This window comes from Narcine bancroftii, chromosome 4, assembly GCF_036971445.1.
Source record: "Narcine bancroftii isolate sNarBan1 chromosome 4, sNarBan1.hap1, whole genome shotgun sequence".
NCBI lineage: Eukaryota > Metazoa > Chordata > Chondrichthyes > Torpediniformes > Narcinidae > Narcine > Narcine bancroftii.
In genome coordinates, this window is record NC_091472.1 from 117,260,467 (window position 1) to 117,283,446 (window position 22,980).

The following is a 22,980-nucleotide window of genomic DNA, read 5'->3' on the forward strand; positions in this document are numbered from 1 at the left end:
TACTGTGGTCAATTTTGGGCAACGGGCTGCAAAAAAAAAGTCATGCTGGAGAAGGTGAAGAGAAGATTTGAGGGATGTTGCCAGGTCTCAGTGTGGTGGAGGGCTGAGTAAAAGGGAGAGGTTTGGCATTCCTTAGCGTGTAGGAAAATGAGGGATAATCTTTTTGGGATGTACAAAATTATGAGAGGATGAGGTGGATGAATGCGGAGAGTCTTTTGCCCAGAATAGAGAAATCAGTAAACCAGAGGACATAGTAGGTTTAAGGTAAGGGTGGAGATTTTTTAATAAGAACCTGAGGGGTATTGTTTTACTCAGAGAGTGGTGGGTGTATAAAACAGGTTGCCAGAGGAGATAGTTGAAGCAGGTATAATTGCCACTTTTTAAAAAAAAAAGTTGGATGAATACATGGCTAGAATAGGTTTACAGGGATAGGAGCCAAATGCAGGAAAGTGGGAGTAGTGTGGGTGGGACATTTTGATCGGCGTGAGCAAGTTGGGCCAAAGGGCCTGGTTCCACGCTGTATGACTCGGGGCGGGTGGGGGGGGGGGAAACCTTAGATTTTGGTCAACTTGATTTATTATGTTCACTTCAAGCTGTGTTTGAGATGAGTGTACTTTAATTAAATCCCCTTGTCGGTTTTTAGTCAGTGGGAACTTCAGTTATGTGGACTACTTTAATTTTAAACTATTGTTGGCTTTAAATGAGATTTATCTTGCTCATCATCTAAAAATTCATCACGAAGAGGAGTTATTAACACGACCTTTTTGAAAAAGCATTATATAATTCAGTCGTATATTTCAGAAGACTGACCAGAAAAAAAACTGACGCCCTTTTGAGTCTGCCTATCCAGCCTGCTTAATTTGGAATCTTGAGGAAAATGTAGACTTCATTTTAATGTGTAAAATTGTATGACTGTATTGACCAACAGGTCTTTCTTGCATGCGTTCCATTTCCAAACTCCATTGTAAGTGCACAGATAACACAAGTAGTTGTTAATTTTGAAATAAAGGGATGTAAATATGTAAACAATTTGGTGATTCTAGATAAATTAATAGGGCAACATCCATTCTTGTCTATATTTTGGAATTCCCCACCCCACCCCCTTAGGGGCTGAGGGCAAACCATATGAAAATGCTTTTTAGTATTCTGAACTTCAATTCCTGTCCCCAAGGTAAAGTTTGGTTTCCTCTTACTATGGCTGCCATCTGCTGGAAGATGTCTGTGATTACTACTGTGAAATGAAGGTTCAGAATACTTTTTTTATTGTGATTTTCAGACTTGAAGAGTAATAAATAAATGGTACTTGGTACTACATGACTTGTAGGCACAGTTTGATCCTTGTTCTTCTGTAACCATTGTTAAGTATTAAGTATAATGCTAAAACACATGGAACAAAATTCAACCAACTTGCAGCAAAATTAGTCTTAATTTTAATAATTCAGCATGTAATTTTCCATTTTTTTCTGATCCATTCCTAATCCTTATTGATATTTTGTGAAGTGATATACTTGGGAAAAAGTTTGTCTTGAGAGAAATCAGGTGTGACCTGTAATGTAAAACAAAAAGAAGTGCAGATGGTATAAAACTGAAATCAAAATAAAAAATGTTGAAAATAATCAGGTAGTCAATAACTATGGAAAGAGGAACAGAGTTAATGTTTCAGGTCAGTGACCTTTAATCAGACCCGCTGAGTTTCTCTACCAGTTTCTCTGGGAGGTCAGCTGTGTCATTCTTCAGTTAAATAGCAATAAGAATAGCTATTTTGGGATATTGGATTTTTTTTTTAAATGTCCTTGGAACCATATCACATGAGTCAATAGGATTGAGAAAATTGGATGAAAACCTTTGATAGATTGAGCTCAGAAAGCTGAAATTCATACTGTGGCTTCTGCCTGGTAGCTGCTTGTCAAATGGCAGTATATCAGATATAACAGTGAGAAAATGACATTGTATTGGAAAGTCACCTAGGTATTATGTTGAGTTTTTATTCTCAAATGTGATTTGTATACTTTTTTTTGTTGATATGAATGGTACAGGTTGCCAATTGTACTTTTGAATTCCATGTTCTGCTGTTGTACTTCATTTTCAACCATGGTTGAGATTGTGAGTACAGAAAAGAAGGTTTTTTGCAAAAGGCTAGATACCAGAGATTTGAATGACAAGTGATAGTGGTGGTACCAACTGAAATAAACCTTGTGATCAACAAAAGTTGTGAATGATGAGATGAAATGTCTGAAATTATCATTGGAGGGAAAAAAAGCTTTGTGGATAGTGCAACGCCTTTACAGCGCCAGCGATCACGACTGGGGTTTGAATCCCACACTATCTGTAAGAAGTTTTTCCCCCATGTCTGTGTGATTTTTCTCCAGGGGCTCCACTTCCCTTTACTGTTTGAAACGTACCGGGGGTGTAGGTTAGTTGGGTATAAATTGGGCAGCATGGACTCATGTAAAATACAAGATTATTTTGAAATTGTTCAATTCATCATTTAGTCTAGAAACCTGTAATTAATGCAGTTTGTTAAGTTTATATTGTGTGTTGATTGAACAATATATAGGTGACCAACAATAGGGGGGATCAGAATGGGAATGGGATAGAGAATTAAATTGTGTTCAATTACTATTCTGGCTATTTGGTGAACAACAACATATTTTTAAACACTTTTTTTCCTCAAATTTTTTTTTGTTTTTCAAGATGTTCAGTCCTTGCAGGGGTGGATGACTGCAGGGGCTTTCTGACTGCTGTGGCTCTCATCATGTGTTATTCTCATGTTTATAGACAAAGAAACTTACAATGCTAAACTGTCCAACTGCTTTGCATATTCTCCACATACTTTGTATTTTCATGTTTAAAGTAATTTTAAAAAATATATGTGGTGTCTGTTCCAACTATCTAATACCTGTCCCATAAGTAAATTTTTTTCCCAGATCTTTCTCCTTGTGTAGTTAACTAATATAAAAATTGGTCCCTGAACACAGGAAAGATCAAGGTAAAATGTCAGGCAAGGTACCATGAGAAGTGAAGTACATATTGGAAGGGACAGTCTTTTTGGAATTCTAGGATGGGAGGCAAAGGTGTGCATATAAAGTTCTGCCTCACCTGAAATGTCTGTTTGTGGTCTTGGATGGAGGTGAGGGAAGAATTTGCACTTTGCTGCCTGCAGGATAGGAAGTTGTGGACCAAATTTCAGTGGTGAATGCTGAGGTCAAGGTCACAGAGTTTGGGGATGAGTTTGTTTGATTTGTTTGTTGAGGGTGGAGATATAGTCAATGAATAATAATTTGAAGAAGGTGAGAGAATATGGATTCTCTCTCTGAATTTTGTCAGGCTATGATCTATGTTTGCTCTGCCAACTCTACACAGACTGATAAAAAGAGGATGGAATTACATATGTTTAGTGCCCACGGTATCTCAAAGTGCTTTGTGACAGATGAAATACTTTTGAGGTGTAGTCACAATTGCAATACAAGCAACAGTCATTGTCAACAAATTGTCGCTGAGCAACATGCACTTTCCTGATTTTTTTTTATTGAAGTACTGTAATTCCAAAGGGGCTTTTACTTCCCAAGAGGAAATATTGGGCAAGATGACACATTCAACAAATGAAGAATATATTGGAATATGTGTACAAGTGTCTGGAGTGAACTTTGTCCGAAAAGATCATTACTATCAGACAATCTCGCTGAGCAAATTTCTTCACTGTCAGTGCTTTCACTTCATTTTATTTTAGCAGCATTCAAGGAAGAATATTTTGATTCAGGAAGAGTAAAAATATAAAAGGGGGAGACTCATCACTTTGCATCAATGTGTTTCAGCAAGTTCGATCTGAATGCTTATTTCACAGTCACTTTCTAATCAATATTTTACCATGAAATGCAGTAAAGCCATGTAAACTCAGTAGTTTCTGTCCACAATTTAAACAAGGCATGAATTATTGAAAGGTTGTCAACCAGTTATGTATTCAAATGATTCATGAACTGTTAAGCATCAAGTGAATTAGATTGCCAACTTTGCTCATTCCTGAATGTGGACATCTTCTCTCATTATTTTAATATTTAGCCTGTCTAAGTCCTGTATATAGGCCAGTGGAACAAATTTTAATTAAATAGAAGTTCCATCTTGCTATTCTCTAAAGGAGTCTATGATATTTTGCATAATAACATTTGGAACATTGTCTGCCTAGGACACCTGAGCCATGTAATATGTAGGAAAGAATTCAAAACTGCATTGTGTATGTGAGGGTGAGAGCTGATTATTTTTCTTCACTTATTTACTTGCTGATTGAAAGGAGTAGTCTTTAAACTGAGAAGTCCAAAATCAGGCAAGTGGTTTTTTATATATTGAGTTAAAAATCCATGCATTTTAATGAAAAATAAGCATTCTCTCAGACTTTCATTTTAAAGTTTGCTCATCATTTTATAATTCAGCATGAATTTGAATCTCATGTAATTGAACCAAATTTAATTGGCACAAAATGCACATGGGAGTTCCCATCGCCATTAAAATGTATAACTGTAATGGAGCCACTAAATGTTCTGTAACATTCCCAGTATTGGGAGATGTCCCTGAAAGCTATAGAACAGGAATTAACTGGACCTCATCGTTGTAGTTTAGCAAAGCAATTCAAACCAATTAGGAAGTAAATGGATGATGTAGGTTTGCAAGTACAACAAGGAAGTATAAGAAGTATAACAGCCACAACTAAAATATAATGGCTTCTTCCAAGGGTGAGCTGCCATCTGTAATGACTACTTAATGCACAACTATATGTGTATTTGTATGTCACCATGAGATAGCTAGATCACTTTTGATTTTTGAGTATGTAATCTTTGATTTACTTCTGGAATGACACCAGTAAAACATTATTTTAAAAAAACTGAAGGCTTCAATAAAACAAGTACTGTTTTCAATAAGACAATTCAAAATCTTTTCAGTGAGTAGTGTATCACCTGTCTGCTTAGTGAGGGCATAATTGTGCTTGTCAGTTGTTTAATGAACATCTTGTAAATATTGTCCTTGGGGAAACTAGTCTTTGAAATTATGCTTTCAGGAAAGAAAGGTGAGAGAAACAGGGAAATCTATAGGTCAGTTAATTAGTATGACAATATGAATAGGAAAAAAGCAAAAATATTGTTAGGGACATGGTTATAAGGTTATAAGATAGTTACTTAAAAAGAAAATTATGGAATGACAAAATAAGAAAATAAAAGGGAAGATTTTGACAAATCTGATTTTTTTTTGGTCATTGTTGCTATTAGGGAGAATAAGGAGAAATGAGCATTTTCAAGAGGTATTAAGTCAGTTTGCCCCTGAGGTTATTATTCAAAACTAAGGTTAATTGAATTTGGGATAATATGTTGGCATAGAGCATACAATATCCCAGCACAGTATGGCCCTTTGACCCACAGTGTTGTGCTGGCCTATATAAATTTATTCTACGTCAATCTGACCCTTTCCTCCTTTCTTTCCCTCCTCCCCAAATTTCCCTGTTGTGTCAGCGTCTATCAGTTCCTCTGGCAATGGATGCCATGCATCCACAACTGTATGCATTAAAAAAAAATCAACCTCCTCTAAACATTACTCCACTGACCTTAAACAGATAGTCTCTGTTATTTGTCATTACTGTCCGGGGAAGAAGTTGCTAACTATGGACACTACCTATGCCTCTCATAATATTATAGCCTCTATTAAGTGGCCTGTCATTCTCTGTTGCACCAAAGAGAAAAGCCCAAGCTCATTCAACCTTTCCTTATAAGTTCCCCAATCCAGGCAGAATCCTGTTAAATCTCCTCTGCACTCTCCATATCCTTCCTATAATGAGGCAACCAGAACTGAATAGAGTTCTATGGAGTTGTAACATTATCTCGTAGCTCTTGAACTCTGTCCCTTGACTCATAAAGGCCAATACTCCATGCACCTTCATAATCACACAATCAACCCAAGTCCACCTATTCCTATATCTGCTAAGAATTCTTCCGTTTACCAAAAACTTTATCTTAAAAGTTTGATGTTTCCGAAGTATACCACTCCACATTTTTGGCATTGAACTCCACCTGCCACTTTTGTCCAACTTTGCATCCAGTACATATCCCATTTTAAACCACAACAACCTGCACGATCCACAACACCCACTCACCCCTCCACTTCTTTGTCCAAGTTATTTATAAAAATTACAAAATACAGTGGTCCCAGAACAAATCTTTGCGGAACACCACTAGTCACCGACCTCCAGGCGAATATTGTTCCATCCACTACCTCCCCCTACCTTCTTCAGGCAAGCCAATTATGAATCTACACAGTCAAGATTCCATTAATCCCATGCCTTATGACTTTCTGAATGAGACTACCATAGGGACCTTGTCAAATACTTTACTAAAATCCATATACTGCTCTACCTTCATCAATATCTTTTGTCACCTCCTTGAGAAACTCAATTAGGCTCATAAGGCATGACCTGCCCCTCAAGACATGCTGAGCATCCCTAATAAGATTTTGATTCTCCAAATGCTTGTAAATTCTCCAGCTAAGAAACCTCTACAATAGTTTGTCTACATCTGACATAAGACTCACTGGTCTACGATTACCTTTCTTGAACAAATGAACTATATTTGCCATCCTCCAATCCTTGAGTACCACTCGAGTGGCAAGAAAAGACACAAAGATCATCATCAATTCCCCAGCATCCTCTTCACTTGCTTCCTATAGTAATCTGGGTAATATCCCATAATGTCCTGGGGACTTATAGAACCATATAACATTACAGCACAGAAAGCAGGTCCTTCTAGTCTGTGCTGCACCCAACCCATAGCCCTCCATACCCCTCTCATCCATGTACCTTCCAAATTTTTCTTAAATGTATTAACTGCTTCAGCTGGCAGCTTGTTCTATACTCCCACTACTCTCTGTCTGATATTCTCCCTAAACCTTTCCCCTTTAACCCTTGTCGACTGGTTTGTATCTCACCTTACCTCAGTGGCAAAAGCCTATTTGCATTTACTATATCTATATCCCTCATAATTTTGTATACCTCTATCAAATCTCCCCTCATTCTTCTAAGCTCCAGGGAATAAAATCCTAACCTGTTTAACTTTTCCCTGTAACTCAGTTCCTTAAGTTCAGATAACATCCTCATAAATCGTCTCTTCACCGTTTCAATCTTATCGATATCTTTCCTGTAGTTAGGTAACCATAACTCCACACGATACATCACCAGGGTCATGTACAACTTTACTATAATATCCAATTCCTAATCTCAATACTTTGATTTACGAAGGCCAAAATGCCAAACACTCGCTTTATAACCCTCTCTACCTATGACACCACTTCCAGGGAATTATGTACAGTATCTATATTCCCAGATCCCTCTGTTCTACTGCACTCCTCAGTGCCCTACTATTCACTGTGCATGTCCTACCTTGGTTGTCCTTGCAAAATGTGCCACCTTACACTTGTCTGCATTATCTGTCATTTTTCACCCCATTTTTCCAGCTGGTCCAGATCCCTTTGCAGGTTTTAAAAGCCTTTCTCACTGTCAACAACACTTACACTCTTTGCATAATCTGCAAATTTGCTGATCCAATTTACAGTACCACATTATAATCCAGATCATTGATATACCATATATTATTGTGCAATCGTCGATACCGTGTAATAGTCAATTCCCACCCCCCCTTTTGGCCTAAAATTGCATATTTTCATATGACCCATGTAAAAGTCAACCCCCCCCCCCCTTTGGCCCCAACTGCCTGACCATCCAAGCTCCCGATGCCCCGACCACCTGCCCATCTGAGCTCCTGATGCCCAACCGCAGATCCTCTCCTAGGTCACGCACCCACTGGAGCTCTTGATGCACTGTTCATGGACCCTCACCCCAGCTGCCTGCTCATCTGAGCTACTGAGTCTCCAACCACAGATCTTTGCCCTGGCTGCCTGCCCACTGTACCTCCCAAAGCCACAACCACAGACCCTTGCTGTGGCCGCCTGCCTATCTGAGCTCCCAATGTTCCAAACACAGGCTTACCACCTGGTCCTGGCTATCTGAGCTCTCTACGCCTTGAACGATGCAGGTACTTACCACGGTGAAAAATATGACCTAAACATTCACTAATACAGTTTAAAGTTGTTCATAGAGCTCATATGTCTAAAGATAAACTCCATCGCTTTTATTCTCATATCGATCCTATATGTGATAAATGTCAATTGGAAATAGCTTCCCTTACACATATGTTTTGGTCCTGTCCCTCTTTACAGAATTATTGGAAGGAAATTTTTTCCATTATATCTACTGTTTTGAATATTGATTTACAACCACATCCCATTACTGCAATTTTTGGATTACCTATGATAGATTTGACTTATTTATCTCTTCCTGCGGATCGTATGATTGCTTTTCTTACACTAATGGCTAGAAGATCTATACTATTGAATTGGAAAGAGGTTAATCCTCCCACTGTTTTCCAATGGTTTACCCAAACTATACTATGTTTAAATTTAGAGAAAATTAGAAACTCTGTCTATGAATCCCCTTCTAAGTTTGAGTTTAAATTAAAGAATAGAAAAAAAACTAATAAAAAAATAAAAAAAAGAAAATATAAAAAAATAATTTAAAAAAAAGAAAAAAAATATGACCAGCGTAAAAGTCAACCCTCCCAAATTTGACCTGAAAATTTGCCAAAAAAATTCAATGATCACATGAGCATATACAGGAGATAACAAACAACAAAGGTCCCAGCACTGATCCCTGAGAAACACGACTCGTCCCAGATCTCCAGTCTAAGAAGTAATCATCCACTACCTCTCTCTGGCTTATCCCATGTAGCCTATGTTGAATCTAGTGTACAACTTCTCCCTGAATACCAAGCATCTGATCCTTCTTGACTAACCTCCCATGTGGAAACTTATTAAAAGCCTTTCTAATGTCCATGTAGACAACATTCACAGCCTTTCCTTCATAAACTTTCCTGGTAATCTCCTTTAAAAACTCTACAGGATTGTTAAACACTATCTAAACACGACCAACCATGCACAAAACCATATTAACTCAGTAACAAGTCCCTAACTATCTAAATATTTGTATATCTGATCTCTTAGGACACCTTCCAATAATTTACCTACTACTGATGTCAGGCTCACTGGTCTATAATTTCCTAGGTTACCTTTGAAACCTTTTTTAAACAGTGGAAGAACATAAGCTACCCTCGAATCCTCTGGCACCTCACCTGTGGCAAAGGACATTTTAAATATTTCTGCCAGAGCCCCTGCAATTTCTACACTAGTCTCCCTCAAAGTCTGAGGAAATATCTTGTCAGGTCCTGGAGATTTATCCACCCTTATTTCCTTTAAGACAGCAAGCACCTCCTCCTCTTTAATTTGTATAGGTTCTATGACCTCTTGTTTGTTTTCCTTACTTCTCCAGACTCTGTGCCAATTTCTTAATACATTAAAAAACCATCTCTTTTAGCTCCATACATAGCCAACCACTCTGATCTACAAGGGGACCAATTTTGTACCTTACAATCTATCCCTTTGCTTTCAATATACATGTTGAAACCTTTAGGATTTTCCTTCACATTGTTTGTCAAAGCAACCATATGTCTTTTAGCTCTTCTGATTTCCTTCTTGTTTTTTCTTGCATTTTTTATTCTCCACAAATACCTCATTTACTCCTTATGCACCTCTCTCCTCTCAACCGTATTCCCCATGTAATTCAAAATGCAAAGTTCTCTATACTTGTTAACTTTGCTTTTATTCTGGACAGTAACATACAACTCTATTCTCAAAGGTTCACTTTTGAAGGCTTTCCATGTATGGAACACATCCTTGCCAGAAAACAACTCATCCAATCCACATTTTCTAGATCCTTTTTCATTTCCTCAAAATTGGCCTTTCTCCAATTTAGAATCTCAACCCAATAACAAGATCTATCCTTCTCCATAATTAACTTGAAACTAACGGCATTATGATTACTGGACCAAAAATATTCCCCTACACATATTTCGATCACCTCTACTGCCTCGTTTCTTAATAGGAGATCCAGTATTGCACTCTGTCCAATTCAGTGGTTCTCAACCTTTTTTCCCCACTCAAATACTACCTTAAGTAATCCCCCTCTATTTGGTACGTTTATATATTTATTTAGAAAATTTGACAAACTTCAAGCCATCTAGCCCTTTTACAGTATGGACAGTTAGTATGTGGTAAATTAAAATCTCCTACTATCACAACTTAAGTTTCCTGCAGCTGTCTGCTATCTCTCTACAGATTTTCTCCTCCAATTCTTGCTAACCATTGGGCAGTCTATAAGACAACCCATGAGTGTGGTCATACCTTTCCCATTCCTCAGCTCCACCCATAGAGCCTCAGTAGATGACCCCTCTCATCTGTCCTGTTTGAGCACAGCTGTGATATTTTCCTTGACAAGTAATACCACTCCTCTCCCATTAATTCCTCCCTCTTTATCATGTCTGAAATCACAGAACATTAAGCTGCCAGTCCAGTCCATCATGTAACCAATGTCCACAATATCATAATTTTAAGTGACAATACACGCACTAAGTTCATCTGTCTTTCCTACAATACTCCTTGCTTTGAAATTGACGGATTTGAGAACATTTCCACCACATACAACTCTTTGATTTCTGACCTTGTATGCAGTCTTCACATTATTTTGTTCCTCCTCCGCTATCTGCTCTGACACTCTGGTTCCCACCCCCCTGCAAATCTAGTTTAAACTCCCCAGAGCAGCATGAGCAAACCTTCCCACAAGGATTTTAGTCCCCCTACAGCTCAGATGTAAACCGTCCTGTCAGAACAGGTCTTACCTCCCCTGGAAGAGAGACCAGTGGTCCAGAAGCCCTAAGCCCTCCCTCCTGCACCATCTCTAGCCACACGTAAAGCTGCATTACCCTCCTGTTTCTCTCATTAGTACGTGGCAAGGGTAGCTATCCTGAGATCATAACCCAAGAGTTCCTGTGCTTAACTTAGTACCTAACTTTGCAGGAACTCATCACCATTCCTATCCATGTCATTGGTCCCTGCATGGACCACAACATCTGGCTGTTCACCCTTCCTCCTGAGAATGCAGTGAACTCAATCTGAGATATCTTGGACCCAAGAAACAGGGAGGAACATGCCATCTGGGATTCTCAATATCTTCCACAAGAATCTCTGATCTGTTTCCCTAACTATGGAATCCTCTATCACTACAGCTATCATTACCTCTTTTCCTCCCTTCCCTTAGCCTTCTGTCTCCTGGGTGTGATAGTGTTCTTGTAACTCTTGTCTGTCACCCCCTTAGCCTCCTGAATGATCCGGACTTCAACCAACTCCAGCTCCAATTCCCTAAAACTCAGTTTGTAAAAAGCTGCAGTTGGATCAAGTTGTTAGGAATAGTATTGAATAACTTGACTATCCGCATTCTGTAAGAGGAGCATGTCCCTGCCCTACCTGTCATCCCACTATCTATGAAATAGAAAAAAAAGTTAGAAAAACCTGTGCTTACCTTGCATCAACTCCTGTACATTCTATGAAGGCTATGCTCACTAAAGCATCATGAACCAAAGCCTCAAATTTCCACTCCTACACTGAGCCACTCAGGCGCTGGCCTCTCCCATAATGGCTGGTCTGCTGTGTGCCTGTTTTATTTTTTTCTTTTTCCTGCATAGCTTTCTCACTTTGCAACTTGATTTGTCCACTGCTAATGCACAGAGACCCATGAAATAATTCTTCAAAGCTCCAGTGCTACCTCCTTCTCAACCTCGTGCTCCAGCACTTTTGCGTATTCTGCATTGACCTCATGTTTATCAAAGTCCCTCTCACCATGATCAATGAAGCAAAGTATTCATAAAGGAATCACCCACCACCCCCACCCCCCCACCACCAACCTCCTATGTCTAAAGGTACATTCACCCTTCATCCCTGACTCGTCATTCTGTTCTTCACTTACTCAATCCAACTTACTGAGATCTTACCATGCTCCTTTCTAGTTCTTCCAAGTCCCTTCTAAAGTTTCCTCCTAGTTACCTTATAGCTCTCACGAGCTCTGGCTGGTTTTTTTGCTTCTTAAACTTTTTGGATACGTCTTATTCTTGACTCACTGTTTCACCTTTCTAGTCAACCATGGTTTCTTTTCCCTACCCTATCTCAGCAGGACAAACCTAACCATTCACATTTCTGCTTTGTATTTCCCTGAAAATGTCTGTTCCAAATTTACTCTCTCAAGTTCATGCTCCCCAATTAAAGACTTTCCCATTTCATCTGGTTCTCTCATTGTCTATGGCTATGCTAAAGGCCAGGGAGTTTTGGTCACTATCTTTGAAATGCTTGCACACTGAAAGGTCTGTCACCTGACCAGATTCATTGCCTAATACCTATGGCCTCTCCTTTCATTGGCCTGTCCATATACTGATTCTTGGACACAAGAATCCCTTCTAACTAATTCTGCCCCATTCTTTTGTTTTTGTTTTTGAATATTTTATTTAAAATTTTCTCCATACATGTAGTAGTCAAAGATTAATATCATATAAATTTGCAAAATGAAATAAAACAAACTATATACATGATGATATATATCTCCCCATACCCCTCACCCTCAAAATAATATAAAAGATACAATATAGTTATATAAAATAAAAGAAAGAGAGAAGAAACTTTCAGGATGCACAGAGGTATACTGTCTTATATACATGTTTAAAAAGAGTTATTTAATACATTTCAGAAGAAATTCTCACAGGTCCGAAGGCACAGGAAGCATAACACTGCAAATTTAAACCTAATATTTGAGTATGCAAGTGCCAAATTTGTAAAAACTTAGCGTATTTATTTCTCAAATTATATGGTTTTTTTTCCAAAGGGATACACTTTGAATTTTTGTATTCCATCTTGCCAAACCCAAATGTGTATCTGATTTCCAAGTAAATGCAATACATTTCCTTGCACCACTAATGCAACTTTAACAAATTCCAGTGGATACATTGACAGTTTTAATTTAGGTCTTGTTCCTTCAATATTTCCTGATAAAAATAAATATGAATTTTGTGGAAATACAGCTCCTGTAATTTGTTCCAAAAAATTCCCTAAATCTACCCAAAAAGGTCAATTCTACCCCATTCAATCCTTTTGCACTAAGGAGGTGCCATTCAGCATTAGGGAAATTGAAGTCCCTTGTGATACAATGCACTTATTTTTGCACCTTACTAAAATCTGCCCACTTATCTGCTCCCAGTGACCTAAAGCTGTTGGACAGAAGATGGGGGGTGGGGGGGGGGGGGGTGGAGCTTTAGAATACTCCAAAAAAAGTGATTGGTCCCTTCTTGTTTCTGACTTTCACCCAAGAAGGCAGTAGACGATCTTCCACAAAGTACTCTTTTTCTGCAGCTGTGACACTATCCCTGATTAGCAATGACACTCCTGCCCTTCTTTAACTCCCTCCCTATCCCTTTTGAAACATCTTCCATCCAGAACATCAAGCTTACTTTAGAGAGATTGTTCGATGTTAACAGGGAGCTAAATGATGTAAGTCAGGAAAGTGGAGCATTGGAGGAAATGCATTGGGCATAATTTATTGAATTCCTGAGCAGGCTGAAGGACAGCATAGCATAGAATGCAAGCTTCTGAATTTCATGAACAAGAAAGCCACTTGTAGTAAACATTGGATTCTTAAGCTTGACCCTAGGTTGCTCATAATTCTGCAAATCTAATTGCATCTAGTAACAGGCCAGGTTTCAGAATAGCTAATGTTGTACTTGTGTTGAAGAAGGGAAACATGGATAATCCAGGAAATTATAGACTGATAGGACTCACATGGGGAAGCTATTGGAAAGGATACTTAAGAATAGTATTTTGGAATATTTGATGTAATGGTCAGATTAGGGACAATCGATTATGGCTTTATGTGGTTTGGGTCATGTCCCACAAATTTGGTGATGTATTTTGAGGAGGTGACAAAGATACTTGATAAGGGTAGGGAAGTAGCTATCACCTGTATGTACGTTAGTAAGGGATTTGGTTCAGGCCTCACATGATAGTCAGATCCAGAAGGAACAGCCGTATCAGATCTATGGAATTAACATTGCATTGGGGCGTGCCACGTTATAATGTGTGGTTAGACTGTGAATCCCTTCTCTCTCCGAAAAGGTTCTAAAAAAGTTAATAAAGGTTGTAGTTTAAAAAAAAAGGAAAAGTTGTTGGATGATCTAATAAACAGTGCAAGATGTCACCAAAGAAAGACAAAGCAGTTGTAACTTCACAAAAAATTGAATAAGAAAGAGACAGATAAAGAAGATAGGCCTACCTTGAAGAAGGATCCTGGAACTATCTGGAAGGTAAGAGTCTGTGGAGAAAAACCTGGAGCTGAGATGTTGGACACTGCTGTACAGGGTCTCCCCTGACAATGGCCACCTTCCATGGGAGAGGAAGTGTCTCTGCTCAACTCCTTGCACATGCGCAGAGTACCCAAAAAAATGGAGGCAATGCTAAAAAAAAAGCACAAGAAGCCTCCAGCTCCAGTGATCAGGATGAAGACCAAGAAGAATGGGAATTACATCTCAAACAAGGAGCTATGGCTAAAAAGACAGAAAAAAATGAAAGAGACTTGTATATCTACAGCTGAAATGAAGAAATACATGGAAATTTTTGAGCAATCTGATGCAATTAAAAGTAGAAGTTAAAAAGTGTAATGAAAATATAGTTAAAAATAAGAATTTTACAAAGAAGGTGGAAAGAATGATGCTACAAGTGGACAAGAAATTTGAAGTTGTGGAAGAAAAAAATTAAAGGAAATGAATTTGAAATTCAAAATGTTAAAGAACAGGTGAAAAAAATTCAAGCTGAAGCGACTCCATCAAAAGATCAACTAACTCAAAAAATTGACTTGTTAGAAAATTTTAGTAGAAGAAATAATATAAAAACTTGGACTTGAAGGCGATGAAGGTCAAGATATGAAGAAATATTTGCAACATTGGGTTCAGCAAACTTTGAGGGTAACTGAATTTCAAGGAGACATTAATATTGAAAGAGCTCAGAACATTATGGCCGAAGCCACAATCAGATCAAACTCCATATCCGATATTGGTCAAATTGCTTCACTATGAAGTGAGAGAAAAGAACTAGCAGCGAAATAATGGAAATAAGATTTTCTTTTACCCTGATGTAAGTTTTGATTTGTTGAAAAAAAGAAAAGAATTCAATGCTGTTAAAAATGTGTTATGAAAGAAGAGTTATGCTTTTGTCCTAAGGTATGTCCGGATGGCAGTATTGAAGGTTTTTGTTCCAGAAGGTAAAAATAGCTTTTTTACGGAACCCAATGAGGCAAAGGTGTTTGCAGATTCATTGCCTGAGAAAGAGAGACAAGAAGTGAGTGATGTTTGAAATGAGAGATAATACAGAATGGTTATAGCTGATAATAGAGAGAGGGAAAGAGCAAATATTAATAAAAAGATTTTTTTTGAGAGAGAATATTAGGGAGGAAAATTTTAACCTGAAGGATCTATAAATAAGTAAAAATTTGTAAATGGTAAAGACTATATAGATCTAATACAACCAGGGACAGTGCAGTAATTTGAGAGAGTTGGTTAGGAGTGAAGAACTAACTTTTACAGAGTCGTGAGTGCTGGTGTGGTTTTGACCTCAACTCGTATAAATTAAGGTTTTAAGGATGTATCATTAATAATGTACACCTTTTAGGTGGGGGGGGGTCTATCTTTTTCTGGTTTTCTTTTCTTTTTCTTAATACACCAAAATATATCCAAAATATTAGGAAATATTGTTTTAAAAATGAGAGATGGGAGTGGAAAGATGGATAATTAGTAAACTTAGTAAAGTGATCTGATGGCAATAAAGTTGAATTTTATTAGTATTAATATTAATGGGATACAGAATTAAATAAAGTGGAAAAAATTATTAGTATATATGAAAAAGGAAAAAATAGATATTGCCTTTTTACAAGAAACACATTTGACAGAAAAAAAACATGGAAAATTAAAAAGAGATTAAGTAGGAGCTGTAATAGCATCTTCGTTTAATTCAAAAGTTTGAAGTACAGCAATATTGATAAATAAAAATTTACCAGTGAAAATATTAGACTATTTGTACATGTAGCAGAAAGATATGTTATGGTAAATTGCCAGATTTATTCAGAACAGTGGGCCTTAATGAATGTATATTCATACATTCAAAGTGAAAAAAATGAAGAGAAAAGAATATTGTAAATTTCTACCTTATTTTTATGCAATTATCAAATGCTAATAGAAGAATCATATTAGGGGGAGATTTTAATTTTACTTTAGACCCTAAATTAGATAGATCAGGAGATAAAATGATGAAAAATAAAGTAGCTAAAATAGCAATAGATTTAATGAAAGACATGGGGTTAGTGGATATATGGAAATAATTCATCTAAGTAAAAGAGATTATTCTTTTTACTCTTTTCAACATTAAAACATATTCACAAATTGATAGGTCTTTAATTTCTGCACAATTTCAATTTAGAGTGCAAAAGGTTGAGTATCAAGTATGAGTTCTATCAGATCATTCACCTTTTTGTCAATTTTGTTGGAAGAACAAAATATAGGTGAAGGTTAAATACAACATTACTGAAGAAAAAATAATTTTTAGAATTTATGAGACAACAGATAAATTGTTTTCTTGAAACTAATAATGATTCAGTAACAAGTAAGTTTACAATATGGGATTTATGGAGGCATATTCAAGAGGTCAAATAATAAGTTATTCTTCAAAAGTAAAGAAGGAATATATGAAAGATGGATCAGTTGGAAAAAGAAATAATGAAATTAGAGAAGGAAATGAAAGTGAAAAAAATGAAGAGAAAAGAATATTGTTAGAATCAAAAAAATTAAGAATACCATATAAACTGACAGAATAGAGAGAGATATAATGAGATCACGACAAAAATATTAAGTGAAAGGGCTCATAAAGTACTAGCAATGGCAATTAAAAGCAGAGCAAGTTCCTAAAACAATAATTGGCACTAAGGAAAATACTGATCAAATTACCTATAAAATGCAGGAAAAAAATGATAATTTTAAGGAATTCTATGCCAAACTTTATCAATCAGAATCTTTGAAAGATGATAATAAAATAGAAGAGTATTTGTGACAAATTAAATTACCTGTGTTAGATGAAGATGAAAAATTAGAATTATCTAATTTTTTTTCTGAAATAGAAGTCTATGAGACTTGATGTCATTAGAGAATAATAAAACACCAGGTCAAGATGGTTTTCCACCAGAATTTTATAAATAATAAATAATATTTTTTTGAAGTTTGAATAAAATATACGAGAATTTATTTGGGAAGGTAAAATGTCAAGAATTGGTCTTGAAAAATTAGCATGGAAATTTGATCAGGGAGGACTAAGATTACCAAATTATAAAACAGTTCATTTAAGATTTTTGTCCTCCTGTTGTCAAGTTGGTGAGCAAAACAGCTTATGTTCAGATTGAAATGAATAAAATTGGAGAAACTATCCCAGAACAAATTTTATATAAATGGAATAGTGAATTGTTTAAAGGAAAATTGGAAGTACCAATTTTAAAACATATATTGAAAATATGGAATGGGATTCATATGGAGAGAGGGATTAAAATTATCAATGACCTAAAATGATGTTAAAACAAAATCAACTTATCCCTTTCACTTTGAATATTTTTTTTTATTTGATAATTGGTATAGTAAAGGTATAGAGAGGATTAAAGATTGTTTTTTTTTGGATTTTTTAAAACTTTTGAGAAATTAAAAGATAAATATAATATACAAAATAATGCTATTTTTCATATTACTAATTAAAATAATATTTAAAAAAGAAATTAAGAACAGATTTGAGACTCCCAGAACAAAGTCAATTGAAGGTATAACAACAGATACATGTATTATTAAGAAATTTATTACTAACATATATATAAAATTACAAGAAACTAAAAGGAAAAAATATTTATATAAATCAAAATTACAATGGGAGAAAGATTTAAATATACAAATTCAAATATGGTCAAAATTATGTCAAGAGAATGTTATACACACAGTTAATGCTAGATATTAAATGGTCAAATATAATTTTCTTTATCAATTATATTATACTCCAGTAAATTGAATTGACTTAATTCTAATTATCTGGATAAGTGTTTTTGATATAACAAGGAAATAGGACTTTTTTTATATTTGGTATGGTCCTTTGAGAAAGTGGAACAATTTTGGAACAATTTGAGTATATTGTTAGGATAAACTACGAAGACAAAGATACAAAAAGATCCAAATAATATTTTTACTTGGGAATATATATGAAAAAGATATAAAACTGAAATTGGATAAATATCAAGAAATTTTTAAAAATATAGCAGTAGTGAATACAAAGAAATGTATAGCGGTAACGTGGAAAACTGAGTGTGGTACAGTTAGACAGATGGCATTTTGAAATGCAAAATTGTATACCTTTAGAAAAAATTACATGTAGTTAAAGGAATCAAATTGAAAACTTTTATAACATTTTCGAACCACATATGGAGTTTAGAATAAAATTCCACCTTACCCACCCCCCTCAATTAGAAAATATTAAAAAATGTAAATTAATATTATATATGTTTATAATATATATGTTGAAAAAAGTGTTCTTTCTTCTTTTTCTTCCTTTTCTTTTGGAGGGAGGGGGGGTTGGGGAAGAAAAATAAATTTAAAAAAAACATTGTATTGCCAATGCCCTTCAGGCAAACCTTAGTTCTTTCTTTGCAGATGCTGATGTTTGGTGAAAAATCATTGATCAGTTTCCTCAGAATCTATATTTGCGAGTTCTCTCAGTAGTTTGGCATGCCAATAGTTAAATGTAATACCAGGATTCTGTGAGAAAGTTGCAGTCTCCTACACTTTCAAAACCAATCAAGGTTTGAAGTATAGTCATTAATATAATGTCAGAGCTTTTGTTTGGTAAATTATATGTTATTGATTTACCGTGTCTAGAATTTTGGTGCACCTACTGATGCCAATAGTCTTATGATTCCTTTTTCCATTAGCATTTTCATTTTCTTTAGATGTACCAGTATAAAGTAATAACCTGCTCTTCTCATGGTGATCAACAATTTGACTTTAAGACAGAAATAGAGAAGGCAAGATCCTTTAAATCATGTCAACAGTAATTGCCAGATGAAGTGAGGAGACCTGTGCATTCTTTTTGGATGAATTGAGGCCTGTCATTTATCAGGAAGTAATTTCCATGTTAGAAAAGTTTGAATATTGAAAATTGTTTAATTGGATGAAGTGGGTATGATTGTGCTTGACTCGATGTGCACAATCCCCACAGTTTAAGTGAACCTTTGCATTCTTATGAATCAAATCAATTGTGAGACCTTGCTGAGTAAATTGAACCTGTGATGCCTTTGTCACATTATTTCATCAATGTGAATGATAAATTCTACTTTTGCACACACTATTCTGATAGCATCCATTTCATTTGACTGATTTGTTTTAACAGCAATACAGGATTTACTTACTGAAAAGCAAACTTTTATTTGCCATTCATTGCAGTAAATTCATTTTTTTATTTAAATGTTTAGAAATGTTTTTAATTAAATGTCAAACATTTACTATGTCATGTAGCTAGTGGATTAATTTACTGTACATAAAATTAAAAATTAGATAAAGCAAATGGGTTTTAAGCATAATCCAGGGAAGCAAAAGTTTAAAAATATTATTCCTTTGCTGCTCAAAATAAACCTGTGAACTGTAGCTGCAGCCAAGGGGCAGGACATCATACTTGAATTGCCCCGAGGGTATGTGTTCTAAGATGACACTGGACCCCCTTCGTCTTGGGGATGAAATCAGCAGACTGGTGAATGTGTCAGGAGAGTTGTGACGCCACTTCCGGTTTCAGGGCGGCTGAACCAGAAATGACATAAAAGTTGCCTGTAAAACTGATTAAAGCAGTTTTTTGCTGACCACAACTTGAATCAGACATTTTGCTTGTAGCTCTGTCCTTAAGGCGCCACAAGAACCATCATATTATTCATGATAGATAAAATGAGTCCAATGAAAAGCAAAAACCAATGAAGAAATAATTTGCTATTTTATCATAAAATTGCTTTTCAATCATTTAGGTTGAGTTTCAAAGAAAATACACAATTGTACTCAGAAATGCCTACCTCATTTGAGATGAGATTGTCTTCTTTTGTAATTAGGCTATAAATAGCAGAAGTAGTGGCTTGTTTCCATCCCAATACAGTCATTGCTTTTATGTTAATTGTATAGTGAATACACAATACGATGAACTGCACAGGTCTGTGTCTATACTCTGACTTCCTTCATTTGCAGAAATCAAATTATTCAATCCAAACCCGCATTCTCACTAAATTCCAATAAAGCAAAATGCTGGTTTATGGAAATTGAACCACTTGAACCATCACACAAAATTATGGATTTTGTTTTAGCGACTAAGGACATATTGAACTGTGAAGAAAAAGCAGAAAACATTCAATATACATCCGAAAAGTTATATTTGTGTAAAAGCACAATGCTAGAGAAACTCAGCAGGTCAAATATTGTACTTTATATAGCAAAGATAAAGATACATAGCCAATGTTTTAGACTTGAGCCCTTCATCAAGGTATGGAAAAATGTCAACAAAATGGTGGTGGTGGGGGGGGGGTGGATACAGTCCCAAAGTCAGGAGGTAATAGGTGGATGAGGGAGAGGGAGAGGGGGCACAGCAGCAAGCAGGGGGAGAAAGGATGGCTCTGTGATTAGAGAGAAGGGGGTGGAAAGCTAAGGGAAAGAAAATAAGGGAAAAGGAAGGATAATGGAGAGTAGGTAGCAGAAACCAGAAAAGTTGATATTAATGTCATCTGGTTGGATAGTGCTCAGGTGGAAAATCGAATGTTGTTCCTCCAATTTATGGCCATTGGGAGATCCCTTTAATTTATGTAGACAGTCCAAAGGTGCTCAGTGTGCACCCAGTCTCTCCAGTGTAGAGAAGGACACAAAGGAAGCACCTTTGTGCTTTCCCGTGGATCCCGTGGATACACAAGTGAAGTGTTGCTTCACTTGGTAGGACTGTTTGAAGCCCTAAATTGTGGGAAAGGAAGAGGTGTGGGTGCAAGTGCAGTACTCCCAATGGCCATAGGGGAAAGTGCCGGGGGGGGGGGGTGGGTGGAGGGTGATGGTTGGTAGGGATGAGTGAAGGAGGGAGAAGTCCCGACAGAAGGCAGAGTGGGGAAGATGTATCTATTAGTGCGATCATGCTATAGATGGTGGAAATTCCAGAAGATAATGTCTTGGATGTGGAGGCTGGTGGGGCGATAGGTAAGGACAAGGGGAACCCTGTGTTTGTTACGTCTGGGGGCAGAGGGGGCCAGTGCAGATGAGCGAAAAATGCTGGAGATGTGGGTAAGGACTGAGTTGATGGTGGTGGAGGGAAAGTCATATTTGTGGAAGGAGGCAGAAATTTCAGATGATCTGGACTGGAAAACTGTATCTTGGAAACAGATGCAGCAGAGATGGAGAAATTGCAAGAAGGAAATAGAATCCTTGGAGGGGACTTGAAGTGAGGAAGTGTAGTTGAGGTAGTTATGGGAGTTGGAAGATTTGTAAAATATGTCTTTGGAATGCTAGTCTCTTGAGATGGAGACAGAAATGTGGAAAATGCGCTGATCGGCTGCATCATGGTCCAGTTTGGAGACACCAACCCCTCTAAGCATAATGCCCTCCAAAAAATAGTGGACACAGCCAAGACGTTACAGGCAAAACCCTTCCCATCATTAAGTACATCTACAAGGTACACTGCCATTGGGGATCAGCAGCAATCATCAAAAACCCAAAACACCCAGTGCCTGCTCTGTTCTCACTGCTGCCATAGGTGCCACAAGACTCAGACTACCAGGTTCAGAAACAGCTGCTACCCCTCCACAATCAGACTCCTCAACAGCAAATTCAATCAGGGATTCATTTAAGGATTCTTACTTGTGTACTTCATTAGTTTTCTTTTTGTTCTATCGGTATTGCACAGTTTTTTTACATTTGCTATCTGTTTACAGTTCTTAGTTTGTTTACATGTTTACGCTGCATACAGTTTTTTTTTCCACTACCAGTTAGTGGTCATTCTGCCGCGCCTGCAGGGAAAAAGAATCTCAGGATTGTTTGTGATGTCATATATGAATTCTGACAAAAAATCTGAAATCAAGAAAAGGGAGAGTGTTGTCAGAGATGGACAAGGTGGATTTGAGATGAAGGTGGAAGTTGCCACCAAAGTGAATGAAGTTAACGAGCTCATCACGGGTGTATGAGACAGTCCTGATGTAGTTAATATAGCGGAAGAAGAATTGAGGGGCCTTGCCTATGTAGGCTTGCAGCATAAAACCCACAAACAGGCAGGCATAGATAGCTGAGATCCATCTGGGTACCCTGGACTACTGTTTTGATTTGAAGAAAGTGGGATGAGTCATAAGAGAAGTTATTAAGAATGAGACCAAGTTCTGCAAGACAGAGAAGTGTGGCAGTGGAGGGTGCCTGGTTGGGTCTCTTGTCAGGAAAGAAACAGTGTTTTGAGACCTTCTGTATAGGGTAAAGATGTAAAGGAATTGGACATCCATTGTAAAAATTAGTTCAGGGAATTTGGTGTTATTGAAGAGATGGAAGGCATATGAAGTATCACAGATGTAAGTGTAAGGGATTGAACCAAGGGTGAAAGGGTGGAGTTGAGATAGACGATACTAGTTCAGTGGGGTGAGCAAGCAGAAACAATGGGTCTGTGCCCAGATGATTGGGTTTATGTATTGTGATGGAATATTTGGGAATGTTTTTGGGAGATAAATTAGGAAAAGTAGAGTAGGTTACATACACATACTTTAAAACAGATACTATTTGAAATACTGAATAATTCATATTTAGTGACTTTACTGAAACTATGGAGAATGCTATGGAGATTTCACAAGTGGTTGTTAATTGAAGTGAATGAATGGACTATTGTCTTTAAAGTCACAGCAAG

The 22,980-nt window shown here is 36.8% G+C and overlaps 1 protein-coding gene and 1 long non-coding RNA gene across 21 annotated transcripts in view; one reads left to right on the forward strand and one right to left on the reverse strand.

Annotated features, from left to right (window-relative positions):
• Positions 1 to 22,980, forward strand: part of fbrsl1 (fibrosin-like 1) — an 898,034-nt gene that overhangs the window by 313,504 nt on the left and 561,550 nt on the right. The window lies entirely within an intron of this gene.
• Positions 1,418 to 22,095, reverse strand: LOC138761032 (uncharacterized). The gene is made up of 3 exons (XR_011356079.1): positions 21,957 to 22,095; positions 20,144 to 20,447; positions 1,418 to 1,546 (listed from the first exon to the last, which is right to left on the reverse strand). It is a non-coding gene; the product is annotated as an uncharacterized lncRNA (long non-coding RNA).